Here is a 27,001-nt window from a genome sequence, read left to right as displayed (position 1 = left end):
TTCTCTTTCTTTCTCTTTCTTTCTTTCTTTTCTTTCTTTCTTTCTTTCTCTCTCTCTTTCTTTCTTCTTTTTTTCTTTTCCTTTCTTTCTTTCTTTCTTTCTTTCTTTCTTTCTTTCTTTCTTTTTTTCTTTTTCTCTCTCTCCCTTCCTTCCTTCCTTCCTTCCTTCCTTCCTTCCTTCCTTCCATCCATTCTTTCTTTCATTAAATCTAATGCAAAGGTTAAATTCTAATATGTGGAATTATGATTTTATATTAACATACCAGAGAGGTATGTTGACCAAAATTTAAAGTCCTTTTTGAGAGTTAAAAGCATGCAAGGGTGTATATTAGCTCAATAATTGATACAGACTATTGGTACAGGCATTCATAAAGAAATGGAAACAGTTTGTAGTGTATATATATATATATATATATATGTATATATATATAGTGATGTATATATATATATATAGTGGTAGAGTATATAATGTAAAAGAAAATTTAATAAGGACAACTAAATATTCTTGTAAAAATTAAGGTTTTAAAATTCAAGTTTCTTTTTAAAATGTCTTTTAGGATTTTCTTTAAAATTGTTTCATGGAATTTCTTTATCCATTAATAGCAGTGGTGATAAATTCATGAAAAGGATATCTGAATTTTCTTTTTTAAGCTTATTACAGTAAATTATTCATAATGCTGTTAGTAAATTGTGTTTCTGCTAGACCTTAAAAAAAGAAAAATAATCATTGTTACCTAATCCAAATTATTTCTTCTTATAATATTTGAATAATATAACTTACTTTGAAGTAGATACTGCAGGGACATTTGCGTAGCTTACTTAAACAGCTGCCTTTGGCTCAGGTCATGATCTCAGGGTCCTGGGACCAAGCCCCACATCTGGCTCCCTGCGCAGCTGGGAGTTTGCCTCTCCCTCTTCCTCTGCCTGCAGCTCCCCATGCTTGTGCTCTCTCCCTCTCTCTCTCATAAATAAATAATAAATAAATAAGTATATATTGCAAATACACACACACAGATGTGTTTGTATTATGTATATCCCTAGGAATATGCAAATGTATCCTTCATAAAAATTAAATGTCACATGTGTATATTGATGTTTCTTATTATGATTCAATGGAGAGTAACTTACTGATTTGTAAGCTTATCAATTACTGTTTTCTAAAATTCAAGACTCCTGGGTCAGAGACAAAGGACTGTATTAATATATTAGAGCAGGCAACATGAACTTCATATTAACCCTGTTCTCTATGCACCACAAGTTCCCGTGGAGGCAATGCAGGTTGGGGTTGGGCATGCTCCAAATACGATTTGCATCGTAGCTGAGAAACTCTAAGCTTACGACACATGAAACTTTTAATGAGATGCGGTCAAATCTTCCCAAATTTTGCCCAGAGGGTAGACATTGTCTATATTAAACTTTAACATATTTGTCCTCTGCTCTAGAGGAAGACACTATCTCTGTCTTATAAAGCTATTCATTATACAAATATCCAAGAAAAGATAATCTGGAAAAAGTCAATCAGTGTCTCTGATCATAGGATTTGCAGAAAAATGCAAGAGAACTGTGGAGAATTGCCTCCCAACATAGATTATAGTCCTTTTACTCTCCAACTTAAAACATGAAATGTGTGTGTTATGCACATAAATGCATAATACAATCATTTGATTTTCTTAAGAAAACAGAGGATTTGATTAATAGCAACAGCAGTGTAACTCATGAATTTAAAAATAGCCCTGGATATGAGGTTTTTGACACTAATATGTTAGCCTCATTACCATAGAAATGTAATTCTGGAATATCTCCCTTTATCCAGGTCACTGTTATTAAAACAAACAAACAAAATGATTCCCCTGTTAGTGGGATAGTGTTAAAATTTAATAAAATTTTGTTGTGGGTTATGGGTTCGCGAGTTGGAAGTAAGTTGACTCTGAATATTTGATTTGGAATCTCCTTATGGAAATTAGACTACAAATAATAATGCAATAGGTCATAATTTGTAGGCAATTCAACCTAAGTAGTCACATGACCAATTGAATTGTTGATTAGTAAACAAATAAATTTGTCTTATAGTTGGTTTCAATCTATCTGTGGAATATACCCCAGAGCAAGAGGAAAATTAATTGAGAGCTTGGAGAATGTTAATATGATTCTACGTCTCTTAAAATTAGTGTGATTATATAATATGTCATCCAAACAAAATCATATTTAGAATAGAAAAAGAAGCTATTAATTATTATACCATGGAAACAAACATTAATCTAGATTGTTTTAGATATACCAGGATGGAGAGCCATAGGCTATATCACTAAGATTTGTTCTTTTCTTTAAATGGTCTCATACTGGCATTTAATATCAATAGTTATTGGGTCCTTTATAGCAAAGTCTGGAAATGACAAACATTTTAAAGGAGATGTCACTTCACCCTTATATATTGGAGGATTAGGCAGGTCAGATAAATTCACTTCAATTCTGTTTTAAGATGCAGAACTTACATCATAAAGTTCTATATTTATTGTGCATTTTTCTGTTACAAGCAGCATGCTGTAAACTTCCCATTAATTATTTCATTTAATCCCCCACTTTATTCTATAATAGAGTTTTCATTAATCTCATCATTTCATGAAGAAGAAACTAAGCCCATGGAAACTAAATGGTGTACACGAATTCACACAGTCTATATGGGGTAAAACCAGGGTTTGGACCTCATCAGTTTGATCCTGTATTTTTAACAACTATACTGTTTGTGATGTAAATATGTTCTTAGTATCAACAGGTCAACTTTGTTACTCAACTGTATTTTTATTTTGAGATGGATAATCACCAGGACAAAGCACTAATGATTTTAATGTACTTTCACTAGGTGGTGGGAAACTAGTTGGCTATTTATATTTGTTCATTTTCCACAAAACAGGTAGAAAGAAAGTGATCTCAACCATGGATATTGTCGAGCTAAAGTGAGTTGATTCTTTTACTTAAACTACATACAGTTTTGGCAGATTCTGAAATATGGATCTCATTATTTGGGCTTACCAGTTGAGTCATACTTTGATAGTAGACATAGAAAATTTAGCTAGTGATGAATGGATTAATTCTACCCGTGGGGAAGATAAAAGTGAAACCCTCTTGAATTTACCCATCTACTTCCTGCCCCCTCTACTATATTGATTTATACCTTAATCTGCTAGATGAGACCATAAAATGAAGATGTGAACTTATGAAACTGAGTCAGCTAAAGGAGAATTTTATGCATATATCCCCCTGCTCATTAGGAAATGTCTAGAGAGTTAGTCTCTCATTCAGCCTTCAAACACGAGAAGAAATTACAACTGTTAGGTCTATAAATCTATAATAAGAATTAATAGTCTATGATAAAAATACCAACATAGGCATCCATGGAGGGGGATGGCAGACAAACTTTGATCATAGCTACATCTGAGTGGAGAGATGAGGGGTAAAAGGAAACTTCTTCTTTATAGTCTCAAATTAAAGTCTGTTCAAATTAGGTCTATTAAAAACACATGCTTCAGTCTTATTAAAGACACTTCTATTACTATTATCCCTGAAAACACACACACACACACACACACACACACACACACACACTTTTAACATTGTCCTTAGTGGTCCATTACCCAAGCTATCTGTACCACTCTCTTTTCCCCATGATCTTGATCAGGGTTAAATGTAGAACTTAAAGGTGACTTAGTGCTATCTATCATTTCAATAAAAAGCCTCATCTGAGGCAGGGATGGAGCTTGTAATGATGACAAAGTCTTCACACAGGATCAGAGTTTCGATGGAAAGGTAGTTCAGTAACTACAGTTTTGCATACTATGTGTTGTAATAATGCTCTGTATCAGATTGAAAAAACAGATGTGCAAGATATTACATGAGAGATGATGTTTAAGCTGAGTTTTGAAGGCGGTATTCGGTAATCCATACAGAATTGGGGAATTTGGGGAAGTTGTATCTTATTAAAAGATACTCATCTATGTAACATATTTATGCATGATGTTGGAATGCAAGTTTTATAAACTAGGAGGGTTCTCTTACTTGCTGAAGTATGCAAGTAACATACATATATTGGCCTTTTTGCAAGTATGCAAAATTATCTGATATGAAGTAGGCTTTTGATTAATATTTGTCAATTGAATGACAATATGGTGAATTGGTGAATTTGAGCAACTGCAATCAATTTGGTACTAATGAAGAAGGAATAACTAGGGCGAGAAATGGCTCTGCCGTGTTCAGACACCAGTGTGATAAAAGAAGGCAGGAGATGATGGTGTGTAGACAGGTCCAGGTAAGCACTGAGGGCTGTGTTTCCTTACTGGTTACCTATCTCTAAATTGACAGATATGCTTGGCTGTGCAGAATAGAGGTGAAAAGTTAAAGACAAAGGAAATAAGACAAAAAAAAAAAAAAAAAAACAACTTCCTCTGCTCTAAGATTCTTCAGATCTCAGAACTTTTCTGGGTCCTCAGTGACCAGGGAAGTTATTCAAGTTCAGAGGAATCTATTGAGAAATCTACTACTTTCATAATTTTAATTCTGTTTCTTCTTTTGTCTGCTTTATCTTTATTTGAATTACAAGGCAAAACATGGAGCTGTAGGGGGGTGCATGGGTAGCTCAGTCAGTTAAAGTTCGGATTCTTGATTTGGGCTCGGGTCATAATCTCATGGGTCTTGGGATCAAGCCCTAGTTTGAGGAGTCCATGCTCAGCAGGGAGTCTGCTTCTCTACTTCTCCCTCTGTTTCTGCCCCTCTGTTCACCTCTCACCAAAATAAATAGATAAATCCTAAATTGTTTTTTAAATTAAAAAAAATGGAGCTGAAGGGCTCTTTATTATTTAAATTTGTATTCTTCTCCCAAGTTAAACCACGAAGGATCAAATGTGCCATTTGATGTAAACTATGGGGTAAGTTTGTAAGCTTACCCCATAGTTTACATGTAAACTTTATTCTTAAATTGATGGAGATGGGTGCCTGGGTGGTTCAGTCAGTTAAGCGTCTGCCTTCAGCTCAGATCATGATTCCAGAGGCCTGGGATTGAGCCCCACATTGGGCTCCCTGCTCAGTAGGGAGTTTACTTCTTCCTCTCTATCTGCCCCTCTTTCTACTCATGCTCTCTCTCTCTCTCTCCCTCTTAAATAAGTAAATTAATAATCTTAAAAAATAAACAAAAATAAATAAGTCGATTGAGAGCCACAGAATGATTTTAAGAAGGGGGTTAGAAGGTTAAATTTTACATTCAAGAACAGTGAATCTAAGAGAGCAAAGATGAAATTGAAGAGCATAAACATAGAAGAAATTGAGAGCAACACACCCATGCCTGTATTATCTCATTCTTGAACAAAAGTGAGTTGAACACAAAACATATGTGGCTATCTGTGCTAGCCATAGGAATACAAGTGAGAGAGAATAAGGCAAACCCAACTCCTGGCCTTGTGAGGTTTATAGTGTAGAAGGGCAGGGAATGCTGAATTAGTGAGAAAATCTGACGGATGCTAAAAATAAACAGAAATAAATAGGATGAGCATTAGAAAATAACCTAAAGACTGTTCTAAACATAAAATAATGCATGTATAGTGAGATCTAAATTTCAATAGGAGTGAGTAAGGTGCAGGCAAAGTGAAGAGCATCCCAGGCACAGGGTAGAGCATAAGAGAAGACCTTAGAAGAAGATAAAGAGCAATGACTGGGGCACCTGGGGGGCTTAGTTGGTTAAGCACCTGCTGTTGGCTCAGGGCATGATCCCAGGGTCCTGGCATCAAATCCCACGTCAGGTTCTTCGCTGAGAGGGAATCTGCTTCTCCTTCTCCCCCACTTGTAGGTTCTCTCTCTCTCTCCCCCTCCCTCTCAAATAAATAAATAAAATATATTTTTTTTAAGAAAGAACAATGACTGAATTAGTAGAATGGGACAGGAGAAACAGTGAGGCATGAAACTAGAGAAACAGGATGGGAGGAATTTAGAATTTTTTTCTGGAGTCAAAGAAATACTATAAAAGGAAAAATAAAGGAGAGAAAAATGAATAGCTGTAGAAGAAGTTGTCAAAAACTTGGACTAGGATAGACAATGATTATGCCAGAAGTGATGGAAGAGGTAAAGAATTTTTAGATATTTTGCAAATCAACAGGAATGGGAATGGGTGATTGAAGTGAGAGAAAAAAAAATAAGAAAAAATCATTTTTAACTTTAAAGACTAAAATTATTTGTTTCTGGAAGGCATAGGCAACTTTGTCACTTTTCCTTCTTGGGGAAATTATGTATCTTATTCCATATCAATATATATTTCTATATTTAGGTTATTTTGGATAGATAGGTAGATAATGCTAGATAGACAGATGATAGATAGACAGATGATAGATAGATAGATGATAGGTAGATAGATAGATGATAGATAGATGGTAGTTTTAAGAAATTGACTCAAAATATATTCAGAAGGCTGATATAAAAAATAAATAACTGACTATTTTTAAAAATGATACAAGTAGATGGTGCAAGCTGGCATGTTTAAAACTTTCATTATGGTCAACAGGCTGGAGGTTTGGGGCAGAATGGATGTTGCAGTCTTAGTTCAAAGACTGAAAACAGAATTGCTTTTATCTTTGCAAAATCTCCCTTGTTTTGGATGATGCTCACTCATACTGTGGAGAGTGATCTGCTTTACTCAAAAGTCAACTGGTTGTCAATGTTCATTACATCTAAAAAGAAAAAAAAAAAAAAAGCCTTTACAGAAACATCTTGACTAGTGGTTTACCAAAATCTTGGCATCATAATATAGCAAAGTTGACACAAAATTAACCGTCACAAGAGCACAGCATGATAGAAGAAGGAAGCAGGATATCTTAGGGTACAGAGGCCAAGAGTGTTTGGAGGACAGAGTGGTCAAAAGTGTTGTATAATCCTGAGAAGTTAAACAACTCAAGTACTAAAAAGCATCATTTGAATTTATTTGTGTTAGAGAGCAATAATATTAAGAGTTTAAACAACCAGGATAAAGCCCAATATAAGACAACAGTCATAGAAATCCACAAATTGAAGAGAAATGCACAGATTGGGAGTATCTATGGAAATTCAACAACTGACTGAAGCTGGTGACGGTGGGGAAAATACCAAGGATAGCCTTGGTCATGGACGAATGTCATTCACTAAGCATCAAATGCAGGAGGTAGGTAGATGTGGAAGATGGAGGTTAAATTATGTGTTCAATTTGATACCAATTTTCCCCTACCTGTGGGCCATTTAGTAGAGGCCAGCCAGCTTTGTGAATTAATGAATTTAGACAGAATAATTTGTTAGAATAAAAAATAAAAAAGGAAAAGGAAAATACTATTTTCTGGGGACAACACATATTAAGGAATGGGAAAGAAAGAGATTGAGAAAGATTTTTTTTTTTTTCCTGTGTGCTACCATTTTGTGCTAAGGCTTTGCAAGTACTTAATGTATGCAAACCCATATTATGAGGCAGATTGTAAGTCTGCATCCGTATACAAATTGAGGTGATGGAAAAGTAAGACACTTGCCCAAATGGCTTGTTGAAAGTGAGTGATTAAAATACAGATTTCCCTTTCTTTAATCTACAGCTAGATTCTCAAGAAGTCTTAACAAGTTCAAGAGAGTTGTTGTGGTAGGCAAAATAATGCCGCTCTCTCAGATGTCCACACCCTAATCCCCGGGACCTGTGAATATGTAACTTGAAATGACACAATCGACTTTGCAGATAGAATTAAGGTAGAAGATTATCCTGGGTTATCTGCATGAGCTCAATATCAGTAATCTCATGGACTCATCAAAGTGGAAGAGAAATGCAGAAGAGTCAGTAAAAGAAACACGAAGATGGAAGAAGAGGCAGGAGAGATTTGAAGCCAAAGTAGGATTCAATTCATCACCGTGTATTTGAAGATGAAGATGAAGAGTCACAAGCTGAGCTTTGTTGGTGGCTTCTAGGAGCTGAGAAGGGCCCTCACATGACCCAGCAAGGAAACAAACATTTAAATAGAGACTTCCAGAAGGAATGTGGCCCTGCCATCATCTAGAGGTTAGCTGCTAATAGCTGTCAGAACTGTGAGGTAATAAATATACATCGTTTTAGGCAAGTTTGTGGCAATTTGCTATGGCAGCAATAGAAAACATATACCTACATTTGGCGTATTTGCATGAACGTGTTATGCATATGTTATACTAAACGGTAGAGAAAGAAAAATACCAATTAAAACATGAATGCTGACTAAAGCAAACTCCAAACATCCTCCTCCTCTTTTGCTTATATATATATGTGATGATGAAAATGCACCGTAATACAAAATGGAATAACCCAAATGTAATATGGTGTTATCACAGAAATGCCATGGGATGGAAGGAACATATAATTCTGTTTGTTCAACAATTTTAAAGAACAACGAGAACTACAGTCTTGATAATCAGGATGGAACAATCGTTTATAGTGTATACTTTATCATGTCTAACAAATTCTCACTAAAATGAAATAGTGCAGCCAATTCCATTTTCTAGCAGTAATAAGTTTTTGTTTCACCCCAAGGGTTCTTGGGCCAATTCACCCACGTGGAGATTGAAATGAACCTCAGTCACTTAGAATCTTAGACCTATGATACCAAAACTATTTCCTATATACAATATATATTGGCCTTTTTTCTTTTTTTGTTCCCCATTTTTTGCGCTTTATGTTTTTTATATCATATTTGTTCAAAATAGAGAATACTGGTTACTTTTTATTAGAGAAATAAATCATTGCTGAGAAGAAGTTGGTATACAGATACTTAGTTTATTTTAGTGCCTTTGTCTGGAATTATACTATAAAATTGAACTGGGTGAAGACATATTAGTTGAAGTTGGTCCTCATTGTAACATTAATAGGACAAGAAATGGCACCAAATGTTAATATTTAAGGCTCAGTGTGTTTTCACTGCAGGCTATGAAGTCAATATGATTTAGTTTTCACTTTATTTTTAAAACTACTGAGAACTTCACAACATTTAAAAAGAGTGTTTTCCACTAGTTTATGGAAACAATGGCCCTTTTATTTCTATTCTTTACAAATTCTATTTACAATATTTCTTTTTGATCTCATACTTTCAATGATTCATTCCTCCTAGCTGGAGCTGGGGGGGGGAGCATCAAAATAACCCCATCTTTTTTTCTTTTAGTTTGTACAAATCAAGACAAGATAATTTAATTTAGATAAAAGGGTGCATGTGATCTATCTCACTCACTAACATAAAGTTAAATAAAATTCTGGCTTTCCAGAATAGTCACAGAAATGTCCTTTTTATTTCTGCCCATAATTTCTCAAACACTACCAAACCTAACTTTACTGGAACCTTTGTTCAGAGCTGGTTTACAAATAATTTAGTGAATTGTAATTGATATATTGGCTTGTTTTCTTTTCTGAGGTGGTAGTAAGGGTGGTAGGAAATCATTTTTCCCTCAGAAATTTGCCATCAAGATCAAACAGAAGAGAAATAACTAAAATTTTGGGTAATAAATGGTGACAGGTTTTAAATTCTATTTTATTAGAAAGAATAGACTTTGTGTACTTGAGAATTTATCGTGGCTTTTAAACCTAGGCAAAAAAAAAATTAAATAAAATAGAAGAAAACGCTGGATTTTTTTTTCAGCAAAGTTACTGACTTGATCAAGCCCTAAGTTAATGTCCTGATAACACCTAAGCACACATTTCCTACAGCACACATCACAGGACATTGAAATGTGTCTCTAGATGAATGTCTTTTCCATGTGGTTTCTATAGGTGCCATTTGCATCGTTTCACATTTGTAGAATGTTTCCTTTGGATGTCTGGTATTTAGCATAAAGCAAGCCTTATACTGTGTTCATGATATATATATTTTTCAAAACTTTAAACTAACCCAGGCTAAGGGTTTAGGTGGAATTTGAACCACTGGTTTCACGGGATCCTGGAGATGGGATGTGAGCCTGGAGATCATGAGCAGTTTGACGTATGATCACACACACAGAATGGTGCATCTTCTTTGTCTGGGATCCATGGATCTCTTTATGTAAAGTGCTCTTTAGGAATTGTGGGATTCTGATCATTGCACCAAGGATATCTGGCCCAGTTCTACATCACACCAAAGAAAATGCACTTGCCCTCTCTGTCCAAACAGTCAGATAGTCCAACATGGACCAATCCTTCATTGCCACCTGCTCCCAACAGCTGCTCTACTAGTTCAGGAATTCTGTAATTGGCTTATAGATAGAAGTTAGGGAGAGAGGCATGAAAGTGGGATAATCATCCTTCCAGAACCCTCTCTCCCTCTTCAATGTATCAGTTCTAATATTTTTAAATGATATCCCACTTTTGTTTCCATCCGTTTCTCACAGTTTGTAAAACCTGACCAAATATATCTTGATTCAAAATGTACGCTACCGTTTGCTATGGACATTGCCCACCTTATACATTTAGGAGTAATTTGACCCATTGTAGCCAAAGAGGAAATTCCAAAGCCTTATACGCAATACTCTATAAACATCAATATGCCATTCTGGTTGCTCAAAAGAACTTCAGAAATAAAGGGAGGAAGGGGACCACAGTCAACACCACATTCACGAAAGAGACAGTAAAGGCCTTTATGACTTCCACGAATGTATGCTCTCCTGCACAAATTATGAATTCCCGAAACCCTACATCCTACTAATAATTTTTCACCTATTTTAGATCCATTTAGAATTTCTCCTTTTGTCTACCAACTTAACATCACCAGCAGCTGATGCGCGCAATATCGCCATCTGCTTCAATGTCTATTGCCAGTAGAGCTACCTGACCAAATTCACCTGAGCCTCAGGTTAACCAGCAACATGAATAGGCAAAAAATAGAATAAAACATCTTATAGGGCTAGCAGACTGAGAGAGAAATCATAAGTGGATCTTCAGCAGGTAATATTAGCTCCTGGTGAAAGAGAGCCAGATGAAAAACAACAACAACATTAAATTAAAACAATAAGAGCTTTCTGAGAGCTTTAGAAATTCATTTCCTAAGGATTATTCTGTTTGTACTGAACACAATTTAATTAGTGATTTTAATCAGAGGTTGGAAATGTCTCAGTAAAAAGCCAAATAACAAACATCTTAGCCTTTCCTGGCTGATAAGGTCTCTCTTGTGACTACACAACCCTGAGAAAAAGTCATGGATAATATGAAAATGAATGAGCATGATTATGTTCTAATAAAACTTTATTTACACAAATAGGCAGGGAGCCAGCTTTGGCCCAGGAGCTGTAGATTATCAACCCCCAAACTCAATGAATAAGGAATCAATATATCAAAGCCAGGAAAATCTGAAGAAAAAACCAAAACATTAAAGTTATGGAAAACAAGATTAAGGAAACTTTTTTTTTTTTTTTTAAGATTTTTCTTTTTTTTTTTTTATTTATTCATTCATGATAGTCACAGAGAGAGAGAGAGAGAGAGAGGCAGAGACACAGGCAGAGGGAGAAGCGGGCTCCATGCACCGGGAGCCCGACGTGGGATTCGATCCCGGGTCTCCAGGATCGCGCCCTGGGCCAAAGGCAGGCGCCAAACCGCTGCGCCACCCAGGGATCCCCAGGAAACTTTAATAAAAAGTATTCCAGAAGTAGAATCGAGGTAGCTCTAATATTAGAAGAAATATTTTTTTTCCTCAAAGGTAGGCCTGCATATGCAGACTTGCTTTATTAATAACAATGGAAATCTGAAAGCAGAACATCTTAAACTAAGAGATAAAAAAGATAAAGAATTAAATGCCAAGCAAGCTTTGCCTAGCTAGCAGTTCTTTGATTTTTTTTTTTTTTAATAGAGCCTGGAACATAGATGTGTTAGTTTCCTATGGCTGCCATAAACAAAACAAAACAAACGAAACAAGAAAAAGCCACAGACTGGATAGCTTAAGCAACAGAAATTTATTTTTCACAAATCTGGAGGTTTTTGGGCCCCAGATCAAGGTCCGGCAGGGCCAGTTTCTGGTGAGAGCTCTTTTTCTAGCTTGGTTGGAGAAAGAGAGCACTCAGGTGTGTCATCTGGGGAGGGGTGGAGGGAGACAGAATCTTAAACAGATTCCACGGTCAGCACTCAGCACAGAGCTGACACACAGTTTAACCTCTGGACCCTGAGATCATGACCTGAGCTGAAAGCAAGAGTCAGATGCTTAGCTTACGGAACCACCCAGGTGCCCCATGGTTTTTTTTTTTTTTTTTTTTTTCTTAGGACACTAACCTATCAGATCAAGGCCCCAGTCTCAGGACCCTATTTAACTACTTTCTAAAGTCCTCATCTCCAAAGACAGCCACACTGGCGGGGTTAGAGATGCAACACAGGAATTTTGGGGAAAGGATACAAACGTTCAATCCATAACAACAGAGATATTGTAAATGAGCAGTGCCAGGAAGAATAGAGCTGTGGAACTAACAAATTAACATTTGAAGGAGAGGAGACATAGCTTCAGGTAAAATCTAGTTAGCTAATTGTATTACATGTAGTATTGTAGCCAAACCTTAGAGTCGTGGGATCTGGGAAAAGAAAAAAAGAGAAAGAAAAATTAATTTAAAAATCACATTATACATAAGTATTGAGGAGAAACATTTGAAATGGTTCATTTTATGTGGTAGTTTGGGGTGTGTTGGGGAGAGTAAAGGTAGGGGAAGATATTAGGTCTCTTTTTTGCCTATAATAATGTAAAACTATATATTTCCTTATGACCATTGGGAAAAGAAAGTATGCAAATTAGAAAGAAGAAACAGGAGAAATTATATATATATATATATATATATATATATATATATATATATATACTAAATAGCCAGTTGGTCAAATCAGCAGTAATAGAATATGACAGGAGAAAATAACAGTATAAAATAAATAATAATCCTAAGTAAGCAAAACACAACAATGCTACATGAGAATATATATGTGTGCCTTGTTAAATTCCCTAAAAATGTTATGTCAGATAGTTTTTAGAAAGCTTAATTTTTATGTTATTTACAAGAAACGGAATTCTGAAGAAAGCATAATTTTTTTAAAAAATGTGGCAGGATGGATGTTATACAACTTAAAATTATAGAAGGCACAATTCAGAAAAAAAGATACACGTCACATCATACATGCCTAAGACTACATAGAAAATGCAAAAAGGGGTAATAGATAAGTAGAATTTTTTATTTGTAAACGTTAGCAAATTATAATTATAGTCAGATATTTCAATAAACTTTCAGAATTGGAAAAATGGAATAATCAACAATTCTTAAAATAAAATAATAAAAAATGCTTTGACTAATCAGGTACAATAAAATTAAACATGTTATAATGAAATTTAATTCCAAAGCCACATGTATTTGTCAATAATGAGATAATCAGTATTTTTCAATTTAAGTCAGCTTCCCAAAAACAAGTAATTTCCCAAATATTAAGACTCATTCTTTAATATCAAACACATACTTGATAAAGTACCATATGAAAAAAAAAAACTCTAAAATTCTACGAAAGGGTAATGCCCATATAATCACAGAATGACCTCTTAATGCAAAACTAGTCATCATGAATGATTATTTCTGTAAAAAATATTTGATGATTTCAACTAGTATTTACGATATACGTATGTCTTAGTTCATTCCACTGCCATAATGGAATACCATCATTGGGTGATATATAAACAAATTTCTCTTTCTGAAAAGTCCAAGATAAGACATTAGCAAATTGGGTGCCTGGTATGATGTCATCACACAGAAGAAGGGGAAAGTGAGAGCACTCTGGGGTCTCTTTTATAAGGCCCTAATCCCATTCATGAGGGCTCAACCTTGATCACCTAATAAACTCAAGAAGATCTGACCTCCAAAAGCCATCACACTGGGATTAGATTTCAACATTTGGGACACAAATATTTCGTCTATAGCAAGGTATAAACACATCAAGGTATGAAACAGCATTGATAAGAGTGTCTCAATGCTCAGAAGGACATGCACTAAGTATTAGTTTCCTAGGGCTGCTGTAACAAAGTACCATAAACTAGGGGGCTTAAGACAACAGATATTTATTCTCTCATAGTTCTGGAAGTTATAAGCCTGAAATTAAAGTATCTACAGGCCCCTACCCCTCTGAGTCTTAAGGAAGAATCCTTCCTTACCTTTTCCTAGCTTCTGGTGGTTGCTAGCAATCCTTGGAGTTCATTGGCTTGTAGACATGTCACTCTGATTTCTGTCTCCATCCTTAGAGGATACTCTCCTCTGGGTCTGGGGGCCCCCACAATCCAAATGACCTCATGTTGATGGCACCTGCAAAGTCCCTATGTCCCAATAAGGTCACACTCACAGGTATGAGGGTGAGAACTTCAATACATCTTTTCAGGGAACACATTCAACTAACAACAGTTGTTAGAAGTGTTATTTCTGGGTCATGGAATTTATGGGTATTCTTATTTGGACCTTACAAGATTTGCAAAATGTCTACAATGAATATAAATTAATGTAATAATTAAAAATGTCCATGTAAAAAACAAACTTAAGGGGACATGGGTGGCACAGTTGGTTAAGCATCTGTTCAGTTCAGGTCATGATCACAGGGTTCCCGGATCAAATTCCGAATTGGACTTCCTTCTCAGCCCAGAGTCTGTGTCTCCCTCAGCCCCTCTCCCTGCTCATGCTCTCTCCTCTATCTCTCTGTCAAATAAATAAATACACTCTTTAAAAAAATAAAAACAAATTTAAAGAGATCACATAATATGATTTGGATATGATTTCTTTTTTTTTTTTTTTTTAGGATTCTATTTATTTTGAGAGAGAGGAAGCATGCGCATAGGCTAGGGGTAGAGGTAGAGGCAGAGGGAGGGAATCTCAAGCAGACTCCATGCTGAGCTTGGAGTCTGACTCCAGGCTCAATCCCACAGCTGTGAGATCACAACTCTTGATCACAAAATCAAGAGTCGAATGCTTAACCAAATGAGCCACCCAGGAGCCCCTGAATATGATTCTTTAATCATAAATAACTGACTTGTGAGGTTACATGGATGCTTTCAATTATGAATAGAGATAGAAATATACCAAATATGCAATTAATCTGAATTGTCACTTACTTAGGTGCAGATCATTCAAGTATTCTACAGAAAAAGAAAAGAAACCACAACCCCCCAACACACACTTATTTAATGTGCCCTCACTTAAGTGGGCAATAAGTGTATGGTCTCACTCATAAATTAAAGAGCTGGAATGTAAGATTGTAGGGTCTGTTTCCCCAGAATCTCATTTTACAAAAGAGAACAGATATTTCTGCAAGTCGCCACTGGCTAAAGCTTCTCCCACTCCTACCTAGGGAAATTTTGATCAAGCCATAACATATGACCAAAACTCATAATTGTGAATTTGGAAAAAAACAATGCTTTTCATTTTGGGAAAAATAAGTTCCATTTTAAATTTTTTTTTAATTTTTATTTATTTATGATAGTCACAGAGAGAGAGAGAGAGAGAGAGAGAGGCAGAGACACAGGCAGAGGTAGAAGCAGGCTCCATGCACCGGGAGCCCAACATGGGATTCGATCCCGGGTCTCCAGGATCACGCCCTGGGCCAAAGGCAGGCGCCAAACCGCTGCGCCACCCAGGGATCCCATAAGTTCCATTTTAAAAATCTCATACACCGTTTTCCTAAAATGTGGCTTTGGGGCATTAATTGATTTTCTTGGATGCTAAGTACTATTACTTGAAAGCAACTGTGTAATTTTCAAATCCAAGAGAGGCAAACTGTCTTTTTTTTTTTTTTTTTGGTGATATGACTTATAATTTTACCATATTTAGAGAATTTCAGTAAAAGGGAAGTAATAAGGGAAGATAATTTAAAGGGATTAATAATTTTCTAAATGCCAGAGGCCAAATTATAATCAAGTTTTCATACATTTAGTTAATTAACACTTTGAAAGAGACTTAATTTATGTGGAATTTAGAGTACTTTTAATAGGTTAGAAACACGTAATTGCCTCTAGTACCTATAATCATCTTGATGCATAATTTTCATGGATTAGGATGAAGATAAATGATCTGGAAAAACATTAGAATTCCAAAAATCTTGCTAAATGTTTATACCAATGCTGAAGTCCCTTGAAGAGCACTCCAGTCTGTTACTTCATTTTTAAGAATGTCATAACTATTTATCAATGAGATAAACTTCTTGCTGTAATTGATGTCAACACCGTATTATTTAGCAGTAACCTACTTGTTGTTTATAGAGTGTGGTATAGAGATAAAAATAAATTGCTTTTCAGAAAAGTTTAACAAGGCTCTATCATGTTCAATAAACTGTGGAAGAAGTACAAAGCTCCGTTATTATTCTTAAAAGGTGTACATGCCGTTGGTAAGATAAGATTTGTACAACGGGAAGTGAAATGTGCACTAAGCCAATGAGACAACGCATAGAAAACAGGTGGGCGTACAGGAATGTTGGCTGTCTTGTAACTACTTGGGACCGGTAACTGTTTTCCTTTGTTCTAGTCTCCGGTTCTGGTATCAGAAATTTCAACTAATGCACTAAGGTCATGCAGAGGAGATATCCTAACAGGAATTAATTCTAGAAGTTCACACCCAAGGAATCCACCATTCCAATATATGAAATGTAGCTTCTCTCTCACCACAGTGAGTGACATTCTTCTCATATTCAGTCATGTTTCTGATTCTCACTGCTTTCTCATCTTAATATCAAGCCATAAAACCTTCAAGAAATATTTACTCTTTCCTTCTAAGTTTGTTAATCTTGTTGGCTTTAAACCCTTTTTGAAGAATAACTTTAATCTAGTTATAACTTCTGCCCTTTCCAGGGGTCATCAATGGAACTGGGCCTTTTTGAAACCAATCAATGAAACTGGGCCTTGAAATCAAGGGAACTGGGCCTTTTTGTTTCTCCTCAACATTTTATTATTCTCTCCACCACCACCCCTTTTTAAAATAACTTGTGCAGAATTGAACCGATACCCACTTGGACTTTTGCAGCACTTCCCCCCAATAGTCCAGGATTACTACACACTTTCTTCCTTCTTCAACAGGATTAGAGTCTGGGGCCTCATTATGCTGTCAAAAAAAATGAACCTCAGACTAAATTCACAACACAAAGTTGTTTCTTTCTTTTTCTTTCTTTCTTTCTTTCTTTCATTCTTTCTCTTTCTTTCTTTCTTTCTTTCTTTCTTTCTTTCTTTCTTTCTTTCTCTTTCTTTCTTTCTTTCTTTCTTTTCTTCTTTCTTTCTTTCTTTCTTTCTTTCTTTCTTTCTTTCTTTCTTTTTCTTTCTTTCTTTCTTTTTCTTTCATCAGATACCCATATCAGGGAAAGAAAAGACACAAAACAGGAAAAACAAGCCAATAGTCCTCAGGCAGAAATCTCCACACTCTAAGCTCCTTTCCACATGCAGAATTTTAGAAAAGATGAAGTTTGCTTTAAATGTTGAGCCTGGGGTATTTATTTCTTAAGAATTAAGGATGATCTTGATATCTTTTGGAGCAAGAATAATTCTAGGAGGAGAACAGTATGAAGACTCCAGGCTTCCTGTCTGACCTTCTATTTCTTCGTGTTACTCCCCTTTTGTGTGGACCACTGCAGCTTATCTCTACACCTGAGCTATAGTCCGTCCAGAAGACACTGTTCTCTTCCCTCAGGATCATAAACTGAGCAGATCTGCCCATACTTCTCTGCTACCCCTCTTTTGCCATTAATATTTCATCTACAATTCTCAGTAAAAAGAATGAATGTCCTGTTTTGTTTTTTTCCTAGGCTAGATCAAGTTAACACAGACACTGTACTTTCCAGGAGTAGAGGCTCATCTCACTCCAGTTTGGCTGTCTTGTAACTACTACAGCCCAGCTCTAAAAAAATAGGCTTTTACAAAAATAAAAATGGTATACAAGGGATAGCCTGAAATTGTATGGGTTCTCGAACACATGTATTGATCTATAGTCAAAACATCTGGTCAGGGACTGAGGGCAGGGAAGTGAGGTGTACAAGCCTCCTCTGCTCCTCCCCTCAATCTCTTAAGCCACCCTGTGTCCATGAACATCTCTGGGAGAGAAATACTTCTTTTAAACCAATTCAAAAAAGTAGATTCTTGAGGTTCTCTTGATAAGGACCAAAAATAATTAACTCAGAATGCACAGAGCAGTATTTAACTATTAAAAATGGGACACTTGAGTAATGGGAAATCTTAGCTGGACCATATAAAATAGCTGATTTTATAGGTCAAATTGGTCAAATAATAGCAGATAATCCATATAATTTAAAGTAATAGATCAAAAATAAAATTATTCCTTAGAGTAAGTCAAGGTGGCAAAAACTTAAGAGTGGAGGCTTTGTGTTTGGAATCCTAACCTAGCAAGAAACATCAGGTCACAAATGAGCCAAACATTATTCAAAGGTCACCTAAAAGTTATTGTTTAAAGAACTCTAAGTAGAAATTAAAAAAAAAAAAAAAAAAAAAGGATTTCCAAACTTAGTTCAAAAGTTTAAAAGGGATGCTATATATTTATTTCAGTTTTCACCTCCTTGTCTACACAAGGAAAGGATTATTCCATGGATGTAAACCAGATGAGTGAAACTGTGATGGGAGTCTCTAAGACCTGCAGAGAGATGTATACACAAAAAAATAATCTTGGTGATTCTGATGCCAACTGGAGACCCACAGAGCAAATAGTCACTGCAGGATGTTTAGTGGCTTTTACTTAGTAATTGTCCCAATTTAACATTACCTTATAGGAAGGCCACTCTGCCCCACTTCCCATATGAACCCTTCTATCCTGACTGTCTTCTCCTTCAAAATGGTGGTGGGTGGCTGCTATCTTCTGATTCTTAGCACACGCAAAAATCAATTACATTTTTCTTAAATCTCCTTGCATTTTGATAACAAAATGCTAATTTTATTATCCTGAGACTCATACCAAATGTTACAAATTGTTCAATAAACTATGAGACATAAAAGGAGTCATAAAGTTGAAATGATAAAGACCAATTCACTCCTACTCTGCATTAAGTACTCATTTATATTAATGCCCATACATTTAAGAGTATCTCTCTTTAATTATATAGTTTATATATAATTTATATATTTATATATCTTTATATAATTTTATATATAAATGAAATTTATAAAATATAACAATTTTATATAAAATTAATAAATTTAATATTTATATAAAATTAATAAATTTATTAATAAATTAATAAACACTATATAGTCTATATATACTATATATTATTATATGTATAGTATATGTTTATATATTATATATAAATTATTATATATATTATATATAATTTTATATATAAAATTTTTATATACTTTATAAAAATTTATATATTTTATATATAAAAATATATAGTATATATGTATTTATAATATATGTAATTATATATATAAATATATATCCTTGCAAACAATGGGAAATCGTCTATAGAGAGAGCCTTTGATGGTTTGCCTGGGTCACTATACTTGTTCCCTGTGTCACAAAAATCAACTCTGCCTTCCTTTGTGCCATAAGCGAATCCCAATATAAAAGAAACTAGTTCTCAGGAAAAACAGAAAATAAAATGAAACAAAAAACAGTTTTGAGATTTTTCTCAGTCTCTGTAGTTACCATACCTATTCTGAATAAAGTAGATAAAAGTGTATTTATAATAGTAAGGTATTATGACTAGCTGAGTAGTTGGAGTGTATATTTCCTTCTCACTTTATGCAGGACATGCAAGTTAAGGACATAGCCTTTAATGTCAAATTTTACTATGTGCTATCTATTTCCACAACCAAAGCACAAGGTATAACTATGCAGTAAGCTTTTATTTCCAAATTTTTATGATATAATGTTTCCTTCCAAATACATAACGATTGCCTTCATTAAAGTCTCCATAAAGGAGCATATGCAAACTCAAGAATTGTGCCATAGTTCAGAAGGATTGTGGTACTCAGTTTTGTAATCAACTTCAAATACTATGGAACACTATCTTTTCCTATTTTTACTAGCGACAAAGCTTTGATATGAAAGTAGAATTTATTGCCAAAAAGAGACCAATTTGATTTCAAGTGAATTTTTTGGTTGGGGTGATATAAGTCATCATTTTAAAAAACTGACAATTAAAAAAAAATATTTTTCCATAGTTTTCATGCTGAAATGTGAGTCTTATTTTCCAACTTTATAAAAATTTGTATTTGTGATGTTAAAATGTTAGTAGGTTTTTTTTAATTTTTTTATTTTATTTTATTTATGATAGTCACACAGAGAGAGAGAGAGAGAGAGAGAGAAAGAGAAGCAGAGACACTAGGCAGAGGGAGAAGCAGGCTCCATGCTCGGCAGCCAGATGTGGGATTCGATCCCGGGTCTACCAGGATCGCGCCCTGGGCCAAAGGCAGGCGCTAAACCGCTGCGCCACCCAGGGATCCCCTGTTAGTAGGTTTATATGTACTTTGTCTTGTCTTCATTCCAGGGTGGATAAAATATTGCCATTTTTCACAAACCAATATTATCAAATCCAGTTTGGGGCTGACCCTTTAATCTGTTATGTACCTCTTTGCCCAGTTGTCTATTTGTCACTAATTTTCATGTTGAAAATGGCTGTCAAAAAATCTCTTTATTTATCTTAAAATTTGATGGATTTGTATTATCACACATTTTATCTTTAGATAATAAATCATTTTGAACATTTTGTTTTGTTCTATTAATAATTTTTAGTATAAATAAACCCAAAATATTATGTAATACTGGAAAATGCCTGTTTTTCTTAGTCCACAGTAACTAATCCTATTATCCAATACATAATATATAATCCAAAATGCCATCTCATTATTTATATTTTTATAAACTTTTAATTTTAGTTTTAGATTCACACAAAAATTGTAAAAAAGTACAGAAAGTTCCCAGACACTACACACCCAGTTTCTTCTATTGTTAACATTTTACATTAGCATGAACGTGTATGGCAATTAATGAATCAATATTTATACATTTTCATTAACTAAAGTCTGTACTTTATTCATATTTTCTTACTGTTAACCCTAATGTTCATTTTCTTGCCCAGGATCCCATTCAGGATACCATAACGTGTTTAGTCACGTCTCCTTAGGCCCATCTTGTTAATGACAGTTTCTCAGATGTCGCTTGTTATTGATAACTTTATGTTTTCAGTTTCAAACTAATTAACTAGCAGTTATGTTAACTGCTAGTTAGTTTGTGGAACAGTCTTCAATCAGGATTTGTCTGATGTTCTTTTTGTCATTAGACTGTGGTTATGGGATTTTGGAGGAGTGAGGCCACAGAGGAAAATGCATTCTTATCACATCATATCAAAAGTGAATATTATCAGTATGAATTACCACTACCACCGCTAACCATTATTGCCTTGCTCAGGTGGTGAGGCTTATCCACCGGAGCTGGATCTTGTTCCCTTTCCGTACTGTACTATTAGGAGGGAAACCACTTCAAGTGTAGGGAGTGAAGGGCCACTTGCCCGAGGATGATATGTCTGTAGAAATTCGTTGGGATTTCCTGCACAGGAAATTATGTATTCCCTATTTGTTTATTCATTCATTTATAGTAATATAGACTTATGGATATTTATTTTATATTTTTGGTTAATCTAATATGATTTTTATAAATTGTCCTGATCAAATTATTCCTTCTGCCATTGGGGACTCTCAGTTGGTACCCCTGTCTCTCTGACATATTTCTGTGCATGTGTGTGTATTTAAACACTGTCATTATAAGATATTTTTGGCTTGTCATGTACATTCTAGCACCAGGCTAGAATCAGCTCTTTCTCTAAGAAACACTCATTCCTTTCATGAAAAATGGTAATACAAACCAAAACTGGGGCATGGGGTATGATCACTGATACATAATTTATTTTTATTTTTTTTAAGATTTTTGTTTATTTATTTGAGAGGGAGAGATATTTACTTATTTATTTCAGAGCAGAGCAGAGAGCCTGACTCTGGGCTCTATCCCAGGCCACCCAGGAGTCCTTCATCTTTTTTAAGTTCTTATTATGTTATTTAAAACAACAAAATAAATTTTGTGATGCTTTTAGCTAAATAGAGTCAGATAGATATAGAAGGAAAGAGCTATTATTATGAATGCATACTAGGTGATGTTGTGTAATGCAAATGAGTTTTAATATTTTCTTTTAAGGGTGCTTGGATGGCTTAATTGGTTAAATACCTGACTTGATTTTGGCTCAGGTCATGATCTCAGAGTCATGAGATTGAGCCCCATATCAGGCTCCACACCTAGTATGCTTAAGATTCCCACTCACACTCTCCCTCTGCCCCTTCCCCTTCCTCCTTCTCTTTCTTTTTCTTTCTCTCTCTTGAAAAAAATAATAAATAAATAGTAACTAATTTATATGAAGTCTTTCTTTGACCTTCTGTTTTGTTTGTTTGTTTGTTTGTTTGTTTGTTTGTTTGTTTTAAAGAACAAGACACTTCCAAGCTGAAAAACCGTAAATGATTTTCCTTATCATCCCCCAATTCACTGTATGGTCACAGAAATTACATTAAAACATACATAAAGGGACACCTGGGTGGCTCAGTGGTTGTCTGCCTTTGGCCCAGGGTGTGATCCTGGGGTCCTGGGATCCAGTCCCACATCAGGCTCCCTGCAGGGAGCCTCCTTCTCCCTCTGCCTGTGTCTCTGCCTCTCTCTGTGTCTTTCATGAATGAATAAAATCTTAAAATAAAATAGAATAAAATATACATAAAGCAGCAGTTATTAAAAATACACACAAAATAAAAAATAATGACATGTTTTCCACATTGAAATGTGGGCTATCTTGGGAACTAATAAAGGTCTTGTGTGTCATAAGGAATACTTTCTCCAGGAGATTACTTATCTCCTGAAATCTGGTGGCAAAAGAGACAAAATATCTGGAAGTAAGCAAAACAAAATAGAGACACATGAACAGGAATTTTTTTCATGGCCATTTCGCAAGACAAAAGTACTTAAGCAGCTTGTGAAATTATTGAAAAACACACACATAAATACATACATACACATACTATCACTTTAATTTAAAATTTCCCCCAAAGTCATAATAGAGTAAAAAGGCTATATTTTGTTATACTATTAACCATATTAAAACACTATTTTCTTCTTATTACTACTTTCTTTCTTTTTTTTTTTTAGCTGATCATGCAGGATATTCTAGGGCCAGAAGGTAACTAATCTGCATATTCACAAATCAACTAATGTGATACATCACATTAATGAAAGGATAAAAACCATATGATCATCTCAATAGATGCAGAAAAAGCATTTAAGTACAACATCTATTCATGCTACAAACTCTCAGTAAAGTGTAGGTTTAAAGGGAACATACTTCAACATAATAAGGGCCATTATTAAAAATCCACAGCTAATATCATCCTCAATGGGGAAAACCTGGGGTTTTTATCTCTAAAGTCTGGAACAAGACAGGGATTTCTATTCTCACCACTGTTATTTAGCATAGTACTAGAAGTCTTAGCCACAACAGTTAGAAAAGAAAAATAAATAAAAAGCATCCAAATTGGTAGGGAAGAAGTCAAACTTTCACTATTTGAAGATGAAATTATATTCTATATAGAAAACCTAAAAGACTCAACCAAAAAATTGCTAGAACTGTTACATGAATAGAGTAAAGTGGTAGGATACAAAATCAATGTAGAAATCTGTTGCATTTCTTTTTTTTTTTTTTTTAATTTTTTTTTATTTATTTATTTATGATAGTCACACAGAGAGAGAGAGAGAGAGGCAGAGACACAGGCAGAGGGAGAAGCAGGCTCCATGCACCGGGAGCCCGATGTGGGACTCGATCCCGGGTCTCCAGGATCGCGCCCTGGGCCAAAGGCAGGCGCCAAACCGCTGCGCCACCCAGGGATCCCAAATCTGTTGCATTTCTATACCCCAATAATGAAGTAGTAGAAAGAAAAATTAAGGAACCAATCCAACTTATAATTGCACCCAAAAGCATAAGATATCTAGGAATAAACCTCACCAAAGAAGTGAAAGACCGGTAATCAGAAAACTATGAAACACTGGTGAAAGAAATTGAAGATGACACAAATAAATGTAAAAATTCTCCATGCTCATGATCTAGAAGAACAAATATTGTTAAAATGTCTATACTACCCAAAGCAATCTATTAATGCAATCCCTATAAAAATACCAATCACATTTTTTGCATAACTAGAACAAAGAATCCTATAAAATTGTATGGAACCCCAAAAGACTGAAAGCCAGAGCAATTTTGAAAAAGAAAAACAAAGCTGAGGGCATTACAAATCCAGACTTCAAGTTATATTACAAAGCTGCTGCAATCAAAACAGCATGGCACTGTAACATAGATACATAGATAAATAAAGTAGAATAGAAAACCAAGAAATAAGCTCACAATTATATAGTCAACTAATCTTCAAAAATCAGGGAAGAACATAGAATGGGAAAGAGTCTCATTAATGGTTTCAGGAAAACCAGACAGCAACATGCAAAAGAATGAAACTGGACCAATTTTTACACTATACACAAAAATAAATTCAAAGTTAATTAAATACCTAAGTGTGAGACCTAACCCCATAAAAATCCTAATAGAGAACACAGGCAGTAACCTCTTTGATATCAGCCATAGCAACTTCTTTCTAGCTATGTCTCCTGAGGTAAAGGAAACAAAAGCAAGAATGAACTATTGGACTTTGTCAAAATAAAATGCTTCTGCACAGCAAAGGAAGCAATCAACAGAACTAAAGGACAACCTACAGAATGGGAGAAAATATTTGCAAATGACATATCTCTTAAGAGGTTAGTGTCTAAAATATATAAAGAACTTAGGAAATTCAGCACTGAAACTGTTAATAAGTCCATTTAAAAAGGGCAGAAGACATGAACAGACATTTCTCCAAAGAAGACATCCAGATGCCAACAGACACCTGAGAAGATGCTCAGCATCACTCATCCTCAGGGAATGCAAATCAAACTACCGTGAGATATCGCCTCACACCTGTCAGAACGGCTACAATTAACAACACAGGAAACAACAGGTGCTGGTGAGGATGTGGAGACAGGGGAGGCCTCTTATGCTGTTGGTGGGAAAGCAAGCTGGTGCAGCCACTCTGGAAAATAATATGGAGGTTCCTGGAAAAGCTAAAGACCTATCCTACAACCCTACAATCCCGCAAATACACTTTTAGGTATTTACCCAAAGGATACACAAAAAATACTGATTCAAAATGATACATGCATCTCCACATGCACCCTGATGTTTACAGCAGCCTTATGAGCAATAGCCAAATTATGGAAAGAGCCCAAGTGTCCATCAACCAGGAATATCTATCTATCTATCAATCATCTATCATCTATCATCTATCTAGTGGAATATTGCTCAACCATCAAAAGGAATGAAATCTTGCCATTTGCAATGACACGGATGGAGTTGAGAGTATTACACTAAGTGAAATATGTAAGTCAGAGAAAGGTAAATACTATATGATTTCAGTCATATGTGGAATTTAGAGGAAAAAAAAAACAAACATAGGAAGAGAAAAAGAGAGGCAAACTAAGGAACAGACTCTTAACTACAGAGAACAAACTAATAGTTTCCAGAGGGAAGTGAGTGGGGGACTGGATTAAATAAGTGATGGGGGTTAGGGAGTACACTTGTGATGAGCACCAGGTGTTGTATGAAGTGTTTAATCACTATATTGTACATCTAAAACTAAAATTGCGCTGTGTGTTGATTAACTGGAATTTAAATAAAAATAAATAAAAACATTTTAAAAATTACAAAAATTGCAAAACAGAATTTTTCCCCTTTTGTTAGCAAAAGCTATCTGTAATTAGCATATGTTGTTATTAAAAGTCAATTTTAACTTTTATTCAGTTTAAGTTTAATCTTTCCTTAGAACCATGTAAAAGCCATTACAAATTATTTTACATTTTAAGAGGAAAGTGATTCATTTGTCTGTATGAAAAATATCAATGCATTTTTTTGGCACTATGGTTTTTTTCTAAGTTTTTAAACCACACTCTATTTCAAAATGAATTTCAGGCACTTCGTGGTGCTCTGCAACATTTACTAGTATCAAGATAACTAGTCACGTGAGAATTATAAAGACGAAAATTTTAAAAGAAAAATCATAAAGGTGAAGTTTAAAATGGGCCCATCAATAAAATAGACACAATCATATTTCAAGTGTTTAATTCTAATCTTCCAAGAATCCAACCTAAAATAGGAAACTTTATTAATTATATAATTAATCATGCCATCTGTGTAAAGACACTATTCTTGGTACAAAATTCAGTGAGAATTTTGATCTTCGGACTTTGATACTACCTTCAAAAGATTTGTCACAGTTGAGGTTATAGGACTATTCATTCATCAAGCCAGAATATTTATTAATCATCTTTTATATGAGGGACATTGTATTGGAAGCAGATTATCATAAAGAAACAAGACCAACGAAAATCCTTATTTATAAAATTTGACATCAGTCTAGCAGGTGACACTGAAAGAAAGAAAAGAAATTTAGCTTGAAATTTTAGCAAAGAAATTAAGTAGGGGGTACTTGGGAGGGGTCCATAGATTAGCCTTGAGGAGTCAGGGAAAACATCCCACAGTAAATCATCTGTAGGCTGAACCCCAAAGGAGTCTCTCTAGAGAAAGGGGACTTTGAGGCTTGGAGATTTTTCCTGCATTGGGACTAGCTGGAGGCTGGAGAGGAACCGCATTGTAGAAGACATGGAATTTGGTGCTTGCCATCATCCCTTACGATCCCAAGATATGCTCATGCAAATAAAATGGTCCTTGGTAGAAGAGAGAACATGCTGATAATTTAAGCAGAGTGTTGTGTCCTTTTCGACGCACCTGTTCCATGCAGAGCTATCATTGTTGCAGAAGCAGTTGGCGTGCAGAACAGCTAAGGATTTGAGGCCTAACACAATCAGGAAAACCGCCCTTGGAAAGAAGGTACAAGAATGGAATCCTCGAGCTTGAATGTGGGAGCGGAGTTGTG

The sequence above is a fragment of the Canis lupus genome, chromosome 4 (assembly GCF_003254725.2).
Source record: "Canis lupus dingo isolate Sandy chromosome 4, ASM325472v2, whole genome shotgun sequence".
NCBI classification, from domain to species: domain Eukaryota; kingdom Metazoa; phylum Chordata; class Mammalia; order Carnivora; family Canidae; genus Canis; species Canis lupus.
The sequence above is the reverse complement of the archived record's forward strand: the minus strand, read 5'-3'. Positions refer to the sequence as shown.